The sequence below is a fragment of the Camellia sinensis genome, chromosome 1 (genome assembly GCF_055761805.1).
Source record: "Camellia sinensis isolate YWXY chromosome 1, ASM5576180v1, whole genome shotgun sequence".
Lineage (NCBI taxonomy): Eukaryota > Viridiplantae > Streptophyta > Magnoliopsida > Ericales > Theaceae > Camellia > Camellia sinensis.
In genome coordinates this window covers 205,416,059-205,437,074 of record NC_138961.1, presented here as the reverse complement: position 1 = coordinate 205,437,074, position 21,016 = coordinate 205,416,059, and the positions used below count along the sequence as shown (strand labels likewise).

Sequence of the window (21,016 nt, the reverse complement as noted above, 5' to 3'; positions counted from 1 at the left end):
AGAGTCAAAGATTTTATGGGACCTCCCACCAAGATCAATAGAGTGGCGGCTGAAGTTGATTTATTTTAATTAATTAAATTAGCCAAGTCATTAGATTAATTAATTAATTAATTTTGATTTGATTTGATAAGGTGAGCCTTAACCGTTCTTAATAAATAGGAGGTTGTCGAGGCTTATCTCCTATTTTGGTGCCTTATCTCTTAATTTGTTGCTAAATGATTGCTATGAATAAAAATTACATGGGGTTGAAAATTTGGTGAAATCAACAATAAGGCTACAAAATAGGGATCAAATCCCCAAATCAAGTAAGATTGAGGATTTGTATGGATAAGCATATATGGCAAATGAAAAGGCTTGAGAATTAATCCAAATGGTTTTTTTCCCTCAAATTAAGTCGAATAAAATCAAATTCAAATAAAAAAGGACATGTAGCAGCTCTTTAGAGCGTGGTAAACAAAGTCAAAATTACGAGGATAGGCATTAGCTACCTATTCTTGAGTGATCAAGCTTAGCATCAAAGATATATGTCACCAGGAAGGGCTGTCACATTTTTAGCAATTGAGTGGAATTACAGACTTTCCTAACACTATATAAAGGACTCCAAGTGTAATATTGAAGAGGTCCCCGACTAAACACTCGATCAAGAGTCTTTTAATACACATTTTCCAATTTATCTTAGCTTCATAGCTTATCTATTTTAGCTTCATAGCTTAATTACTCTATCTTAGCATTATAGTTTATTTATCATAGCTTATTTATCATAACTTCATAGCTGTAACTAGTCTAACTTCTTAGCTTAATTCTCTTAGATTATCAATTGTACTTCATTTTCAATCAATGCAAGTTATAATTTTTGTCTAATTATCATTCGACACCTATAAATTTATGAAAAGTCCTTTTTACTGGGACAAGATTCGAACTAGTGACGGTTCCTTTTAAGCATACACAATTAATTCTCTGTGTTAAAAGTCATAAATGATCAACAATTCCTCCATCTTGAACTAGGTATGCAAGTTCTAAAACGTCCGCATTTAAGCAACAAAACTCTTTATTGTTAACACCTACAGGATTTTTTGAGTAGTACTAGAAATTCTTGAAAGGTGCAAGATGCAAATAGTTTGTTATATATTTTTGTTAGGTTGTGTTTGGAAACAAATCAAAAAAAATTTAAAATCAAAAATGTATTACAAAATGTCAAATGATTTTTTTTTTACACACTTTTTTATATCAATTATTAAATATTAGAAATTCAGTTGCCAAACACAACTTTAGTTGTCCTTGTAATTCTTCGCCTAATAACAAAATTACTATAAAAAAAAAAAAAATCAAAGCTCCGGCTGATAGTTTTGACTCATTACCTCCTCATTTTTCTCTCTTTCCTTTTTGCTTGTTTTTGATTCATCGAAACCAATAGAAAATAAATTAAAAGTCAACTTTTAATAATTTTTAATTAAAAAATATAAATATGATGTGATTTAAAAAAAATTAAAAAAGAAAAAAAAACTAACTTTTAATCTAATTATAAAAATAGACCTTTATAGTGTCGTTCCGTGTGCTTTTTTTTTATTATTATTATGATACAGGCTTTGTATTTTAAAAAATAAGATGTGATTTGACTTGACTTGTATTGTAAGGTCCACATCTTGAATGTATTTAAATTGTTCATTTGATTTTTATGAGTAAATTTTAAAAAACAAAAAATTCTAAATATGTATATTGTTATATTGCCATTGCATAAACCTAATCTTTTGTAACCAATGTTTCATTGGAAATTCTATGCGTACCATAATTACCTCTTTGTGATATTTGGTTATGATTTATTATAATATTGATTATAATTTGATTAGGACTTGGTTATATACATTGTAGTGTTTATTATCACTAATTGTGATGTTGGTTATGAAATTATTTTAGTTGTACCTTATGTATAATGTTTGATTATGACTCATTTTTATTTTTTATTTATGGCCTTAGGATGGTGTTTGGTTCATAAATTTGGAGGTGAAATGGGAATGAAATCTAATTACATTTCCCCTACGTTTTACATATATTTTCCCTTTTTTTTTTTCAAATCACTCAAAAAATTCATGAACAAACACAATTTAAAAGAATTTAATTATGATATTTATACTAATCAACCCCACAAATATTATAACTTGCTTATATAGTACATAATCTTTTGTTGCAATAATGTTTTATGACTCTGAATCTCACAAACTAGGCTTACCATAAAATGTGTTGATTGAGTTGTTTATGATATTTTATTTTAGAATTTAGTTTATCTCAAGTTGTCATTTCAATTTAAGAGAGTGTTTGGACTTGATAAGCTCATTTTATAACAGATTCTGATGATTTGAACTATTCACTTTTTTAGATTAATTGATTAGAATATTCATGTAAAAAATTAAGATGATTAAACTAGATTTGGGGTGGCTGCTGTGCGGGGATGCACATCAGCCACTGTTGTGCAGTTAAATAGGCCCATTTCGATAATCCGAATTGTTCATAATTTAAAATACATTAAGTACAACATACTTGCAAAAAATTAACTTAATCAGATATCGTTTACCCTTTCATCCACTCATATTTGTATTCATTTTAATACTTTAAATTACAATTGTTATTTATTTTTGTAAATACAAATGTGAGTGGATTAATGGGTAAACGATATCTGATTAACTTGATTTTTTGCAGGTATGTTGTACTTAATGTATTCTAAAATATGAACAGTTTGGATTATTGAATTGGGCTCTAAAATGAGCCCATTTAGCTGCATAACAGTGGCTGCTGTGCACCCCCGTACAGCAACCACCCCAAATCCGATTAAACATCGATAACTATATGTTTTGATTATTTTTGTTTTAAAAAATAGATGACAAATATAATTTCAAGAATAACCATTAATTTTTTGTAATACAAATTTGATTCAAATATATAGCTATCGATATCTGATCATCTTATTTTTTGCGTAATTATTCTACTCAACAAATCTTAAAATATAAACAGTTCGAATTATTAAAACGAAACATGTGGCGGGCTCTATGAGCCTATCAAATTTTCTCATATTGAAATATGAATATAAGAAAAGTGTAACCCTTTATTTTCACAAGTCCAGTTACAAGTAAGTTTTATTATCGTATGTGGCATCCCTATGAGATTTGTATGTTTTTCGATAACAATTCTCTTTCGGTTAACAATTGCTAATTGGTGATATATTCATAAAAGTTGATAAAATAAAGATAAAATGCAATGTTGGTGTACACAACAACACCAACCTCTTATCATTGCTTAAATCTATTGAAGCATCATGAATCCAAAACAAAAACAAACAAAACAAAAACAAAAACAAAAACTATTGAAGCATCACTTGATAATGCAAGAAGCTAGGATCACTTGTACCTAAGAGTAAAAAGTTTTCTATAATCATAATTATGGTATTAAACAAGTTAAGAGAGAGAAAGAGAGAGTGTGTGTGGAGGGGGGAGGGGTAAAATGTATTATTTAAAACCAATGTACATGGTCTCCTTTATATAGGAGAAATCATAGCTATCTAAACATACATACGTATCTATCTATATAGATATACATGGTCTATCAGATTAACAACTATCGAAACATATAGATTACATTAAACATATAAATATACATTAACAGCCCTCTTCAAACTTAAGGAGGATAAACATCTACCAACTTGAGATTGAAAAAAATTCAATGAAGCGGCCAGGAGGATGAGCTTTGGTGAAGATATCAGCAGGTTGATCAGTAGAAGAGATCGGATGTAGATAAACAGTACCATGAGTGACATGTTGGCGAATAGTGGCAGTCAATCTCAATGTGTTTGGTCTGATCATGAAAAACATCATTGTGAGTAATCTAAATAGCACTCTGATTGTCACAATAAAGGTCAGTAGCACTACAGGGGGTAACATCCATGTGAGCAAGAAGCCAACGAAGCCAGAGAAGCTCCTAAGTAGTATCAGCAAGAGCACGGTATTCAGCTTCTGTACTTGAACGAGCAGTTGTAGCCCGACTTTCCGTACTCCTTTCGGAAGGCGAATAGCTCTACAGTTCGGACTCCACTTGTGGTTCTAAATCTAATTTTACAGGTGCAATGTGAAATAGTGAAAACACAAAAAGAGTCCAAATTCGGCAATTCTTTTGGAAAAATCGATGTTTGAATCAAATGCCAAAAATAGACTGCTTTACCAGATTTTAGAGTCGCCACCTAAATATTTTTGAGAAATTTAGGAAACCCAAGACTCGTGCCAAAGGCTATTAGTTTGTCATTACCAAACTGTCTCGACTCGGGAACTTAGGTACCAAAGGGGAAGGTCATGAATTGAGCACCCCACTCGCCCGATCAAAGATCGGCCTCTACTAATTGTGATGTGTTTCTTATTTACATTATATGCTCTTGTTTGGATTATTAGCTATTATGTGCTATGTGGCGCGCACACAAATATAGACTAACTTGCGAGAATTTGAACATTTGATCTCATGTTTTGTTTTGAAATTGTTTTGTGAATTTGCCACTTGAAAAAGTGGGCTAAAATGGACATTTAGGCCTCGTTTGGCAAGTGGCTATTTTAGCAAAAAAGTCAAAAAGTAACTAAAAAAATCAAAAAGTCAACAACTCATACTAAAAAGTCAAAGATTCCATTTTCTCTCTACTTTTTGCACATCTTTTCGTAAAAATTCAGAAAGTCATCCCAAACATACTAGTTTTTTTTACATCACATTTTAGCCAAAAACTCAAAAAGTTACTAAAAAGGCCTGTTCCCAAACGAGGCCTTAATCAAACCATCCCAGTTCAAGCATCTAGCCTTCATCCACAGGCATTCAAACAGTTATATCATTTAAGCAATTAGCCTCATGGTATTTATGCTTTGGACATGGCAACATAAACGTCCGATGCAATATGCTAAAACGACAAAAGCTCACCTAACTCCGAGCCAAAAGATGAAAGAGTTAGCAAAATATGCATGTTCCTAATTTAAGCAATACGACTAATGCAACACACACATTATGTATTTTATAGGTTTGGCTATGAACATGGCATATGATTTCATTCAAGACATGCAAGAGAGCACGTATTCAAGTAAATGAATTTGGACATTGATATCGGCTTAGCATGATGAGCCGAACCTTATATGCATGCAAGACAAATGGAGACAAAACATAACAATGCTAATGAAACATGATGCCCTATACTAACCATCGTAAGCAAGTAAGTAAAAGGAAGAAAGACGTGGGGTTGGAAAACATACACATTATTATAACATTGCTCTCATGCAAGAGAGTGCAAATCAAAGTCCAGAAAGCCGAATTAAACTAATTATTACAAAATCGAATGAATGAAAAAATAAGCAAGGCTAATTAACTAGCTAACTATGCTATTACAACAAGGATAACCAAGATAAATAAACTAGCTATCTAAGCTAATTAATTACAACAATTACAAATAAATAAAATAATAATTACAACAATTAATAATTAACGAGACTAATTATAATAAACAACATTAAATTAAATTAATTTCAATGATCATAACGTAAGCAAGGATGCGCAAGGGTTGCATGCATGCACATGCACAATGTTTAAGAACAACCATGTCTGCTCCAAGCTTGCTCTATTTCACCTCAGCCACTGCCCTCTGTTTTCTATAAAAATACACCGTTGACCAAACTTTGAGGGCCGGCCGGCCCTCAATGAAGCTCAGTCGGGTATAGAGAAGGCCGGCCATGCCTCAATTTTGTACAAAACTCTGTTTTGTGTTTTGAAGTGAAAACAGTGCAGGCAGAGTTGTTCAAGCTCTGTTTATCCCTTCTTTCCTTCTCTATAGGGGTGTACACGGTCTGGATTGGTTTGGTTTTGAGAAAATCTAAGAACCGAATTGATCCTAACGGTTCAGTTTCGGTTTGGTTCACAGTTCCAAAATTTTCTATTTATAAGAATAAATTGTTAATATTAACAAAATAATTACTCAAACTAATTGCATTTAACTCATGATAAAAACTAATAATATTAAGGCATTACTCAACATTACATATCTATATCATCCTAATATCATTAAAATTACAAAAAACCAATTAATAAAAGTAAAACTTGATATTATATATATATATATATATCTATATATATTTTTTAAAATTTGGTTCAGTTCGGTTCAAACCGTGATTTTTTCATAAAATCCATTAACCGAACCGTTTATACGGTTCTCATATTTCTTAAATCGAAACCAAACCGATTCTTAAGAAATCAAACCAAACTGTATGGTTTGGTCTGGTTTGGTCCGGATTACCGGTCTAAACAGATTTTTGAACAGCCCTACTTCTCTATCATGGAAAAGCCTCAAGAGAAGGCTAGAATTGTTTCCAAAATCATCAATGAGCAAATTGATTGCTTGATGATTCCGGATACAATTTTAGACAAAAATCAATGAAATGCAATGAATATGACCACCCTTCCCTCTTATCATGGAATGAACTCAAAGGGGGTAGTAAAGATACTTCAAGAATCATCAAAACACCATGAATTAGTGCATAATCATTCTTAACTTGATTAACTTGGCATAACGTCTAGCCAAGCCTAAGCAAGATGACTCATTTTCTTTAAGTGTGTTGATTGCATTTAAACCAATTCTTTCAATCATTTCTATTCTTTAGTCCATTTGTCCGAAGTAATGATTAAGTCCTCTAAAAGGAGAGAATCATCAAATGGGAAGTAATTCTCAACATGAAAGAGAGATTACGCCGTTAACAATAAATCGTCGTAGAGATTAAGCCATTAAGCGTAAATCTCTAGTTCATGTGTTGAATAACCATCAACCGTTTGAAACAACTCTCAAATGGAAGAAAGTAGTGGCAAGTTAATTCTTAAAATGAGGTTATTACCATGGAAATTAAACAAAGAAAGGCTAAGAACAACATGATGCAAACTATATACAAAGACTAATGCTACAACAAATGAACTAATCAAAGCTTAAACTAATTAAATAGAGTATGACAGCCCTAAAACAGTCTATAATAAGCCCAAAATAGTGGCTGAAAATGTAACGCTCTCAAAATAATATGATAAATACATCCCGGAAGCATACATGTAACAACATTAATCAGAGTGTAATAGCCTTTTTATTACATGAAGTTCATAATACAAAAAAGTCTAACATAAATAAATGCCCTCCGGGTTTACACCTTTCCAAGCCTTGGCTTGGTTACAACAAAAGTGGAACTAGCCCTTACAATCAAGCCCTAGGCTATACAAAATTTAACAAAAACAAGAAGCTCTTGCTTCCCGAAGATCCCTCAAATGCTATTACTTTAGTGGAGGCATGCCATCATTACCTGAAAATGTTTTTCCCAAATAGGGTGAGTCACAGCCCAGTAGGAATAATCTAACACGATATATGTGATTTAACAAAGATATAAGTGTACGTGCATATACAATGCCCAGGATAAAACATTCATACTATATATTGCCTTAGAATACCAATTCCATATTCTAATTCATTTTCCTCCAATTCAATTCAATACATGAGTCAATTTCCATTATCTTCCAATGATCCAAATTAAACTACAACTCAATGGTCTAACAATTTCACAATCAACACATAACATTTCTAATTTTCCATTTTACGAATATTTCATCCGCGGGATCGGCACCTGTGTATAGATTTCAATCTTGCCATTTTACGAATATTTCGTCTGCGGAATCAGCATCCATGTATAGATTTCAATCTTGCCATTTTACGGATATTTCGTCTGCGGAATCAGCATCCATGTATAGATTTCATTCTTGCCATTTTACGGATATTTCGTCCGCGGGATTGGCACTCATGTATAGATTTCGAGACTTTCACCCTGGACACTCTGACCAACTTAATTATAACGGAGTCCATCCCCTTTCTCCTTTTAAACAAACATACATATGCAATATATATAAACACATAATCACACATAGAATACATCCCCTTTTCACTCCAAAATAAACATACATATACAATGTATTTACAACATAATCATATTCAATGATAATCAACCATGGGAGAGTTTTAATTTACCTAATCCACATGCAATTTCTACAATATTCAAAGCTATCCTCCACCGATAGCCCAATATAGATATTTCTAAACAGATATATATTCTCAAGACATATAATTTATTCAAATTTTCAAAGATAAGACATATCATCAATTCAATTTCAAATTTCCAAAGATAAGACATATCATCAATTCAATTTCATCATCCATTTCAATACTTGTCCAATTCCAAGTTTACAACATCAATTTCATTTATTTATACAAAATAAATACAATGCTCATTCTAGGGCAAACTCCCGCTTTCCCTAAATCTCAACCAAGTACCAAAATTAACTATTTTGACACCAAACAACATCATTTTCAAACCTCACAATCATTTTCACCTCATTCACCAAAAGCCATCTTTCCATTTTATACCCAAACCCTAGGTTTGTTCAAAATTCTTCCAAAACCCACCATCGTTACACAATCACTAACAACTAAGTTAAAACTCATAACAAAGTGTAGAAAGTCGTTACCTCAAAGAGAGAAGATGAGCCAAGCAAGAAAGAAACCCCAAAAGTGCTGAAATCCAACTCTAATCGGTTCAAAGAGAAGATCTTGAGAAGCTCCGCCTTTTTATAAAAGGGAGTAGGGTGGAGAGATCAAAGGACCTAGGTCCAAATGTAGAGAGAGAGAGGCTCTTGTGACGCCCCAAGATTTGAGGACATCATAATGAGACCTAGAACTTAAAATCAATTTTGTTAATAACTAACCCTCATCAATGTTGTCACTAATATTACTAGCATTAAATAACAACCCAGAAATTAAAATTCTTAAATTACAACTCCAATAAAAACTTAAAACTTAGTCTTACTACATAAAAACAACACGAATATAACCCCAAAAAAACTAGAAACTTAGAAAAATGGTTCATGAATCTTGGGCACTCTTCAAGCTAACCAAGACTGAGTGTTGCCTTGCAAGGCCTCGGTGTTTCCTTCGGTTTCTTCGGTACCTGACATAAAACGCCAGGGCAACGGGAATGCTAGTGACTGACAAGCTCAATAAGATACTACAAACCGAAAATACCCACCCCGATAATAATACTCATAATTTATAAATAATGTGTAGTAACAGAATAACAAGTAACATTTAGTAAGTATAAAAGGAAGGTTATCAGTTGAAATAATAACAATAGATAATAATAAATCAAATAAAAAAATATAACAAACGGAAACAATATTTCATCATAGGGAATATGCCCACCTTTCTTTTTAAATTTTCATAGATTTAGTTTATCAGATAAGTTTAAGTTACTCTCTGCGGAGCACTATTTCCACTCAACCGCTAAGCAATGGCCGCGGGCAATTCTGACTCCCCCTTGGTCAAATGTTTAAATGTTGCTTACTGTAACTACCAATGATGCCCACGCACCAGGCTTACATATCCGAGTCGTGACATCACGATCTGCCCCAAGGGAACGGTCTATGTTGTGACACCCGCACCACCAACCTTATATCGGCTACACCAATAAGAGCCGAAATACTTTCCCGTGCCATGATAGGGTTCGCAACTCACTTACGCAAGATTCTAAACCAGCTCATCTCATCACTTTTAAATTTTAATGTATCATTGGTTAAATTTCGTGTTTCTTTACTTGTTGTGATATTCACAATAATTCAACATTTAATTACCAATAATGTTATACTAACTTATTAAAATTCCCAACATAAAATATTACACATGTCACACAATAGTAAACAAATGTACAAAATTTAAATAAACAATTTATTTAAACCATGGTATGAAATAATAATGTAGATACCAAAAAATCATAATTACACACATACATAGATTTTTAATCTACAAGATTAGACTAGCACAATGTTAAATTTTTAGTCCAAATAAACAATTGAAGAGATAATTTTTTATTCCTCCTTAATCTGCCAGAATTTTTAGAATGCATATCTCGCAATTAAAATTATAATTAAATTACTTATACAACTCTAAAATTCATATAAATTTACAGAATACTCAATAAACATGTTATGGTCATTTTTCAGAAAGCATTTTCCAAAAATAAATTATAAATAATTCTGAAAAATTCCAAGAAAGTTTATGACATAGATTTATCACATTTTCTTAAATTAATTCCATACTTAAATTTATAAATCCATTCCATAATCTAAAAAATTATTATGAAACTAGACTTCTCAAATTCTATTTTTTGTTTAGAAATTACCAAATTTGGTTTAATATAGAATTTTTAATGAATTTTCAAACGTATAGTAAATCTATCTTATAGCTCCAGATTTAATTAAAAATTTGTATAAATTCGTACAAAACTCGATAATTGTTGCAAAAATTTGTGGATGAACTAGACATCATTCTCAACAACTTTGTAGAGAATTCATCTCAAAATTTTGAGTATAAAATTGTCTAAAAATTCGTACAACTTTTCTGGCAGATTCAAAGGCCAAAAAGAAATCTTCAATCCTTCATTTAATGATATAAACTACACATGTAAGCCTATTTTCACAATAATACCATGATTTTAAGACTATTAATATCTTCAAATATTTGATATACACATTGAAAGGGTAATTTTTGTGAAAATTGGGCGGAGCTGGGTAATGGGCCATTTTGAGCCGAAGTACAAAGGGCCGAGTAAAATGGCCATGTAAGTTACTCCGGTCGTGTGGATATTTTGAAGTTAGTCCGGTCCGGAGGCCGTGAAGATAGTCCGGTCCAATAGAAGATCGAAGTTAGATCAGTCTAAACAGTACTTTGGGGTAAGACCGGTCTTGGAAGTTACACCGGTCATGACATATTAGTTCGGTCTAACTACGCCATGGGTTGTACATGAGAAGCCGACGTAAGAGCAGTAAAAAGAAGAGTTAGTTCAGCTTATTCTGCGGCTATGCATAGTCATGTTTACTTCGGTCATGTTGGAGTTCGACCATTATAAAAACCATCTCACTTGGTTTAAGCAGTGAGGGGGGTGTTGAAGGATAAGCATTATCTTTCAGGAGTATGAATCCTAGGAGGACTCTACATGGAGGAGTAGAAGTCCTACTAGGATTGTGTCACACGAAACCTATAAAAGCTCACAAACATCACCTTTGGAGAGGTAACATACAATTTTGCTTTCTGAATACACAGAGTTTTGTCTATTTGTCAAGCTTGCTGACTTAGGCATCGGAGAGGTTTCCGGCACACACCCGCCGGCTAGCTCACGTTTGTGTTTTCAGGTGATAAAGCGACGACGTACGGAGGAGAGTAGACTTGGTCAACAAGATTATACGAGAAGGTTTATTTCTTTCCCGTACAATTGGCGCCATCTGTGGGAATTGTAGACAGAACAAAACCTCTTGACTAAAACTTCTCCTCTTTACAAACAATGGCGCACATTGAAGAATTGCCACATTCCGCCATCGACGGGCAAACTCCAAATGGGGGAGCAAGGTGTGAAGGATTACCTTCTATCCCTCCCATGGCAGATTTGGAGCCCCAACGGCATAACCCCAGGAGAGATACTAGGGGAAGACGGACTCACAGTCCCCGTCAATCTTGCTCGCAAAGTCCTGACAGGAAAAGACGGAGGATTGATCCTCAAGCTCTGGAAGACCGCGTGAAGGAGCAAGATGAATTAATAAGGAAGATGGCGGCGGACATGGAAGCCTTAAAGCGCCAGATGAAGAGAAAAGAAGTGGCGACAGGAGAGGGGCGCAAAAACAAGACGCCCCCTCGCCGCTCAGAAAATCATAGTAGGAATACCACACCCTCGCAAGGAGAGAGCAGAAGCGTCAGGACAGGCGATACTCAATCCAGGTCTTCCAGAACTCGCCACTCCAGGTCTGAGAGGACGAGATCTGAAAGATCATACACTGAAGGAAGCACGTATTGGCCCTCACATACGCACCAAACCAGATCTAGACAGACGGAGTTACCCAGATCATCCGACTTACGAACCGTGCTCGAAGAAAAAGCACGATGCAAGGAGGATGCCAGGTCACGGGATCCACACAGAGTTTCTGCCTTACAGCGGTTGGCTCCTCGGACGCATGGAAGCGTCGAGGTTGGAATGCCAATACCGCGCCTTGCCTACGAACCAACGGACAAAGCATTAGCAAGGCTGCAGACTTCGCCATTTGTTCCGGCGATTCAAAACGCGCCCCTACCATCAGGCTTCCTTCAGCCCAAATTCACTACATATGAAGGAAAGACGGATCCCTACTCACACTTGAGTCACTTTCGCCAGGTCATGGCTGTATACAGGCGAAACAAGGCCTTAATGTGCATACTCTTCCCATCCAGCCTTGGCGACCTAGGCTTGACTTGGTTCGAGAAACTTCCAGAGGGAACATAGCCTCTTGGGCGCAATTGGCAGAGGCGTTCGTAACAAGGTTCCGAACAAACACTAAAACCCCGGTGGAAATCGACCAGCTACTCTCCATCGACATGGGCGATAAAGTGACCCTTAGATCCTACAATAGTCGCTACTGGAAGACATTCAATCAGATTGGGGACTGCCCCACCAATCTCGCCATTGCACAATATAAAAGAGGCCTTCCAGTCGGGAACAGACTAAGGGACTCAATCACCATGACGCCACCCCTCACCATGGAAGCCCTGATGGAAAGAGTGCATCAGCACATCAGGGTAGAAGAGGATGGCTCACGAGCCAAAGTGAAATCTGGGGCGACCACAGTACCAGAAAAGAAGACCTCAGCAAAGGTTAATACGGCAGATCGACCGAACAGAAACGGACGTGGCAAACGAGATAACGAAGAAGACTCGAATAAAAGATGGTTGAGAATCCGCACTGCCATAACCACGGTGTTCAAGAAACCGATATATCTGATTCTGAGTGAAATAAGAGATGAGCCTTTCGTCAAGTGGCCAGCCAAGCTAGGAGAAGCACAGAAAGATTACGACGAAAGATCGCGGTGCACCTTCCATAAAGAAAAGGGGCACCGCACTGAGAATTACACACCATTAAGACAGCACCTGGAGGAGTTGGTGGCGGCAGGTCACTTGGATAAATACATTGAAGGAAGGACGCAGCCAGCCCCCCAAGACCATAATAACCCCAATGGGATGCCAATCGACGCCCCGCCTCAAGGCATTATCAATGTGATACATGGAGTTTTTGAACCTGAGCGTGTATGCGAGCTCAGGGGATCAATCAAAAAGGCTGAGCACTTTAGAGAGGTGCTAAGTGCCCAACCTGCCATCAAGAAGGGGAAGACAGAGGCAACAAACATCATGTCTTTTTCGGATAAAGACTTGGAACGAATATACTGCCCTCACAATGATGCCCTGGTCGTCACTCTCCGAGTCAAGGATTTTGACGTCAAGCGGATTCTGATTGACCAGGGTAGTTCATGTGAAATCATGTACTACGAAACATTTAAACAACTGAAGCTACAAGACAAAGACTTGGCGCCTACCGTATCTCCCCTAATTGGATTCAACTCCATGCTAGAATGGCCCGTCGGTAAAATAATTCTTCCAGTCAGAGCAGGAAGCGTGACGAAATAAGTGGAGTTCTGGGTATTGAAGGTCCCCTCCATTTACAACATCATCTTGGGCAGAACATGGCTGCATGCCATGCGATCAGTGGCGTCATCCTACCACCAAGTAATGCGGTTCCCCAACGATACCGGGGTAATTAAAGAAGTCTATGGAGATCAGATCATGTTAAAACAATGCTTCGTCACGGTGAACGGCAGCCGCGCTGCCAAAGGATACGTTAATTCGGTGGAAGAACCTGAGAGCAATGAGCTATTCGCAGATGTCAGCAAAGCGGCTGATCAAAAAGCAGTGGAGGACTTGGTAGAGGTAAGAATAGATGAAAAGAACCCGGATAAGTTCTTTTTGCTCGGTTCGTCGTTGTCCAGCACTGAGAGATTAGAGGTCTTAAAATTCTTAACCTCCAACATCGAAGTGTTTGCCTGGACACCCTACGACATGCCAGGCATTGATCCAAACTTCATCAGTCACCATCTTAATGTCCACCCATCTGCCAGACCAATCATCCAACGAACACACAGATCAGCACTCCACCATGCTGAGATAGTGGCGGAAGAAGTAGGTAACCTGCTGGAGGCAGGAGCAATTAGAGAAATGCACTACCCAAGATGGATCTCCAACACAGTTGTAGTGCCAAAAAAGAATGGCAAGTGGCGTGTCTGCGTCGACTATAAAACAGTCAACAAGGCGTGCCCAAAAGACAACTTTCCTCTACCACGGATAGATCAACTGGTAGACCTAACAACAAGGCACAACCGACTTAGCTTTCTGGATGCATACAGAGGCTACCACCAAATCGCCATGCATGAGCCAGACTAGGAGGTCACATCCTTTACAACTCCAAGAGGACTATACTGTTACAAGGTCATGCCCTTTGGCCTAAAGAACGCAGGGGCAACATTCCATCGGATGGTCACCAAGATGTTTGAACCATTGTTAAACAGAACAATGGAGGCTTACATCGACGACATGGTGGTCAAAAGCAAGGATGAGAATGACCATCTCAACGACTTAGGAGAGATGTTTGAAATCCTGAAGAAGCACAAGTTGCGCCTCAATGCATCTAAGTGTGCATTCGGAGTAGGATCTGGCAAATTCCTAGGCTTCCTTGTGACCAACCGAGGTATAGAAGCAGACCCCTCTCAGATCAAAGCAATCCAGGATTTGGAGAGACCAAACTCGGTAAAAGAAGTGCAGCATCTCACCGGCATGGCAGCTGCGCTCAATCGGTTCATAAGCCAGTCGTCAGACAGACTACGACCATTCTTCCGTACACTAAAAGCCAAGTTCGAATGGGACGAAGAATGCGACCAAGCTCTGGAAAGCTTGAAGGAATATATGTCTTCTCCACTATTGCTGGTCACCCCAGTACCTGGAGAAGAACTCTTCTTGTACCTGGTAGTCTCTCAGCACGTAATTAGCGCAGTATTGGTTCGTGCAGAAGGAATCTAGCATCTGCCCATCAATTATGTCAGCAAGACATTACTAGGAGCCGAAACAAGGTATTTGCCACTGGAAAAATTAGTATTGGCCTTAATGATGGCCTCCAGGAAATTGGCACACTACTTTCACGCCCACACCATAGTCGTCCTCACAGCTTTCCCACTAAAAGCTCTGTTTGAAAGGGCGAACTTTTCTAGGCGAATTTTAAAGTGGGCAGTAGAGTTGGGACAATTCGACATCAAGTTCCAACCCAGAACCGCAGTAAAGGCCCAATCTTTGGCAGACTTCGTCGCAGAGTTTACTCCTGGAAGTCATCATATCTACCCAGTCGACCTAACTGACATAACCGAGCTAGGGATGGAAGTTGACGCCGGAATAGCGCAACCCCTAGCAGAAGGTACTCAGTCAGGCTCCAAGGCAGACCAGACTATAGACAGAAAGGAAGAAGCAAACCAAGCTACAACAAACCAAGACTCACCAACAAATAAAGACTTGGTTCAATCAGATAGCAAGAGGCAGACAGCAAGCATGGACCTTGAAGAAAACCCCAGCAACATTCTTGACCCCATGACATCATCCGACCCCTCCACTTGCTGGAAGTTGTTCGTTGGAGAGATGTGGAAGCTCTTTGTGGATGGAGCATCCAACCGGCATGGTGCAGGACTTGGCATAGTCCTCATCTCACCAGACGGTCTGGTTGTGGAGCAAGCAATCAACCTTGGCTTCCCAGCATCAAACAACGAAGCGGAATATGAAGCACTTCTAGCAGGACTCAAATCAGCATACCATATGAAGGCCACCGAATTAATGGTCTACAGTGACTCACAGTTGGTGGTAAACCAAATTTCTGGCGACTATAAAGCAAAGGATGATAGGATGGCCAAGTACCAAGAATTGGTCAGAACAGAAATCAAGAAATTTGAAGTAGTGAGGATAGAACAGATAGGCAGGGAGGAGAACAGCAGAGCGGACGAACTAGCCGGCTTCGCCTTAATGGCAGACACCTCCATCCCTCATCCACTACTGATCGACTACCTACCTAGACCAAGCATTGAGGACCCCGAAGTAGAAGAGGTATGTTGCGCAGAACTAGGCCCCTCGTGGATGGATCCCATCATACTATTCTTGAAAGACGGCATCCTACCGGAAGAAAAGAAAGAAGCCAACAAAATTAGAGCAAAGTCACAGCGATTTTGGCTCCCCCCATCTTTGACATTATACAAAAGTTCGTTCTCAGGACCCTATCTAAAGTGTGTCCACCCCAGCAAAGTGGAAGCATTCTTGTACGAGATACACGAAGGGGTATGTAGAAGCCATCAAGGAGGAAGATCGCTAGCTTACAGGGCCATTTCACAAGGATACTGGTGGCCATACATGCAGGCAGACTCAGAGAAATATGTGAAGAAGTGCGAGAACTGCCAAAAATTCGCACACCAAATACATCAACCAGCTAGAGAACTCCTACCATTAACTAGCCCATGGCCTTTCGCAATGTAGGGCTTGGACATAGTAGGACCACTTCCAACAGCACCCGGCAACAGGAAGTTCTTTCTCGCAGCAACAGACTACTTCACAAAGTGGGTGGAAGCAGAAACATTGGCATCAATCAAGGAAAAAGATGTGAAGAAGTTCGTTTGGCAAAACATCATCACTCGGTTTGGCATACCAAAAGCCTAAATTTCAGACAATGGCACTCAGTTCGACGGTAGAATCTTTAGAAGCTTTTGTGAAGAATACAAGATAGAGTTCTATAATTCTACACCAGCATATCTCCAAGAAAATGGACAGGCAGAAGCTTCAAACAGGGTAGTCTTGGATGGGTTGAAGAAAAGGTTGGAGAAAGCCAAAGGCAAATGGGCGGAAGAACTTCCTCATGTTTTATGGGCTTACCGCACCACACCTCGGCGGTCAACAGGAGAAACACCATTCTCCTTAGCCTACGGTATGGAAGCAGTAATCCCACTAGAAGTTGGCCTCCCCACAATTCGAAGTGAAAATTTTGATCTAGACTTGAACGGAGAAGCCATAGCATTGGAGCTCGACCTTGCGGAAGAAAGAAGAGAAAGAGCACTGGTTCACATTGCCTCATACCAGCAAGAGTTATCCAGGAAATACAACAAAGCGGTGCATCCAAGACAATTCAAGATCGGGGATTGGGTACTGCTCAAAGTGATGGGAAACACCTTGATACCAGGGGATGGCAAGTTAGGGCCAAATTGGGAAGGTCCTTACAAAGTGGTTGGGTTAGCAGGCAAAGGGGCATACCACCTAGAAAACAAGGATGGCAAAGCAATCCCTAGGCCATGGAACACGGCCAATCTCAAGTTATTTTATTTTTAGCTTTCTTCTTTTCAAACATGTGTAATTTCTTTTTCCTCAATAAAACAATCGATTCTTTTCAACATGAGTTGTTCTCTGTAAAAGTTAGCCTTAGTGAAGTTTAGGTACATTGCAAACATTTTTATTCTAAGTTGGCTGAAAAAACTAACTTAGAGGTTGGCTGGAATAAACCAACACCCCTCCTAAGCCCAGGATAAGGATCCAGGCTGCAAGACGTTTGGTCGGAATAACCAAACATTTTATTCTAAGTTAGCTGGAAAAACTAACTTAGAGGTTGGCTGGAATAAACCAACACCCCTCCTAAGCCCAGGATAAGGATCCAGGCTGCAGGACGTTTGGTCGGAATAACCAAACATTTTATTCTAAGTTGGCTGAAAAAACTAACTTAGAGGTTGGCTGGAATAAACCAACACCCCTCCTAAGCCCAGGATAAGGATCCAGGCTGCAGGACATTTGGTCGGAATAACCAAACATTTTATTCTAAGTTAGCTGGAAAAACTAACTTAGAGGTTGGCTGGAATAAACCAACACCCCTCCTAAGCCCAGGATAAGGATCCAGGCTGCAGGACGTTTGGTCGGAATAACCAAACATTTTATTCTAAGTTGGCTGGAAAAACTAACTTAGAGGTTGGCTGGAATAAACCAACACCCCTTCTAAGCCCAGGATAAGGATCCAGGCTACAGGACATTTGGTCAGAATAACCAAACATTTTATTCTAAGTTAGCTGGAAAAACCAACTTAGAGGTTGGCTGGAATAAACCAACACCCCTCCTAAGCTCAGGATAAGGATCCAAGCTGCAGGACGTTTGGTCAGAATAACCAAACATTTTATTCTAAGTTAGCTGGAAAAACTAACTTAGAGGTTGGCTGGAATAAACCAACACCCCTCCTAAACCCAGGATAAGGATCCAGGCTGCAGGACGTTTGGTCGGAATAACCAAACATTTTATTCTAAGTTAGCTGGAAAAACTAACTTAGAGGTTGGCTAGAATAAACCAACACCCCTCCTAAGCCCAGGATAAGGATCCAAGCTGCAGGACGTTTGGTCGGAATAACCAAACATTTTATTCTAAGTTGGCTGGAAAAACTAACTTAGAGGTTGGCTGGAATAAACCAACATCCCTCCTAAGCCCAGGATAAGGATCCAGGCTGCAGGACGTTTGGTCGGAACAACCAAACATTTTATTCTAAGTTGGCTAGAAAAAACTAACTTAGAGGTTGGCTGGACTAAACCAACACCCCTCCTAAGCCCAGGATAAGGATCCAGGCTACAGGACGTTTGGTCGGAATAACCAAACATTTTATTCTAAGTTGGCTGGAAAAACTAACTTAGAGGTTGGTTGGATTAAACCAAACACTTAGTACTCTTTAGCCGAAGTAAGGACATCGGCTAAAGAGTGGTTGGCTGGATTAAACCAAACCTTAGTACTCTTTAGCCGAAGTAAGGACATCGGCTAAAGAGTGGTTAGCTGGATTAAACTAACTCTTAGTACTCTTTAGCCGAAGTAAGGACATCGGCAAAGAGTGCTTGGCTGAATTAAACTAACTTTTAGTACTCTTTAACCGAAGTAAGGGCATCTGCTAAAGAATGGTTGGCTAGTAAGCTCAATCAGATTGCTCAGATGAGACCGGAATAAAGTATCTCGGTCATTCTTCTATTAGAAAACAAGAATTTAAACCGAGATAACAGTTGGAAGTGAAAAGATCATGGAAAAGTCATTACAAGTACAAACATACAGATCAACCGAAATAAGAAAAATGAATTTTTCATTCATCAAAGAGCAAATACAAAGGGGGGTCCTTAGCCCGGTTACAAGTCCAAGAAAAAGAAAAATACAAAATTAGTCAAAAAGATCATCGAGATCGGCTTCAATATCAACACCGACTCCGGTTTCAGAGGGGCGAACAGTCTCAGTTGAAAGCATGGTCTCTGTTGGAAGCACATTTTCGGTCGTCAAGTGTTCGACTACTGGCTCCAACCGAGCTAATTGATCGTTGACAGCCGCGTCGACAACCGGAGCCTCAATTTGCTCATCTTCTTCTTCATCGTCAGACGCTTCAAGAAATTTTTTCTGGAGGTCGGCAGCATACTCCGCCAGTGAGGCTGGAATGAAATACTGCGGAGCATTGTAGACATCGGTGTCAGGCCCACAACCGAGCTGCTCCACAGCACCCCTCCAGCCGCATTTGAAGAACAAGTCCTTCGCAGCTTCACACTGTTGGATGTACGCAGCCTCGCCATCCTTGAAACCCTTCACCTCGGCGTCCTCAGCCTTCTTCTTCAGAACTGTTATTTCGGCATCTTTAGCGCCCTCAAGTTGTGCCATCTCCCACAAATATTTGTCTTTCACTTCGGTAACAGCTTGCCATTTATCACTGTCAGCCAAGGCAACTAGTTCGGTTAGACGAGTTACCTCTGCCTCCAGCTCGGCCATTTTTTGTTGAGAACGTGTTAGTTCGGCAGTCTTGGCTTCGGCTTCCGCCATTGCCTGTCTCGTTGTTTTCCGGAGCTCCAGCACTTTCCTATGCGCAATATTGTTCTTCTGAATGGCCTGCAAAAAGAGTAGTGACTCTCTTTAACTGGACTAACAGTTAGGAAAAAGTTAGACAGAAAACAGAGAGCCACCTACCAGGATCATTGATTTTGTTGATGACCGGATGGCCTTCAGCTCGGTGTTTAGTTGCTTGTTGTGGTGCTCCATATCTTTTGGAAGGCAAACACTCTTGGCTAGATTGAAAGCCATCAAGTGATCCTTCTCAGCAACAACCGAGTCAGTTTCCTGGATATTTCGGTTTTGAAAGGTGAGAATTGAAGCCCATTTGGAGGAGTCAATTCGGTCAGATTGCTCTGGTTGAAGGCTGGGTTGAGGGCTTGGTGGAAGGATGGACTCGTCTTCGTCGACTAGGCGTTGCTCGGTTTGGCTTGTCCGGGCACGCTTGTTCGCTCGAGATGAGGATGGCTGCTGGGATGGAAGGGCTACCACGGTCTCAGTCGTCTGACCGGTTTGTGGTACCTCGGGTCTGTTAGTTTCGGTTAGAAGCGCCCTTACTCTGTTCCTTTTAGCCATTTCTTGTTCAGCGGTCAGTGGGATTAATCTGATTTCTGGCAAGGTTGGGTCCGATTCTGGGGCCTCATCTAGCAGAAAGTCGGTCACCCTCGCTTTTCGGCGACCGCTGTATCGATAGGTCGGCTCGAAGTTTAACAGCTTGGCCCAACTACGTTCTGGATACCGTAGTGCGGCGCGCAAGGTCGCTAGATCTAGGTAGCTGTATAGAGAATAGAGGTGGGCGGAATCTGCGAAAGAAGACAACTGTTAGTTCGGCTGAAAGATTGAAAAACCGAAATATAGTAAAGCACGCAAGAAAACCGAAGTAAATATACCGGGTTCTCCTTCTTTCCAGTTTATACGTCGGCCAGGAATCTGGGCTTGATGATCCTCAAAGTTCCCAGACACCCAGAAAAAATCGTCATCGTTTAAGTCTTTATCCGGTGTATATTTTATTATCTTTTCTCGGCGATGGCGTATTCTTAAATAGTAGACCCACCCATCTTCTTTTGAACCAATGGAGTATTGGTGGAAGATTTCGGCCAGTCCGAGGTTGAGACCGGCTTGGCGGTTTAATTCGGCTATTCCCATTATGATACGGTATGAGTTGGTGGATAGTTAGGTTGGGCA

The 21,016-nt window shown here is 39.0% G+C and overlaps 1 protein-coding gene across 2 annotated transcripts in view; it reads left to right on the top strand.

Annotated features, from left to right (window-relative positions):
* The window catches only part of LOC114309010 (protease Do-like 7), a 208,423-nt gene that overhangs the window by 114,438 nt on the left and 72,969 nt on the right, over positions 1-21,016 (top strand). The window lies entirely within an intron of this gene.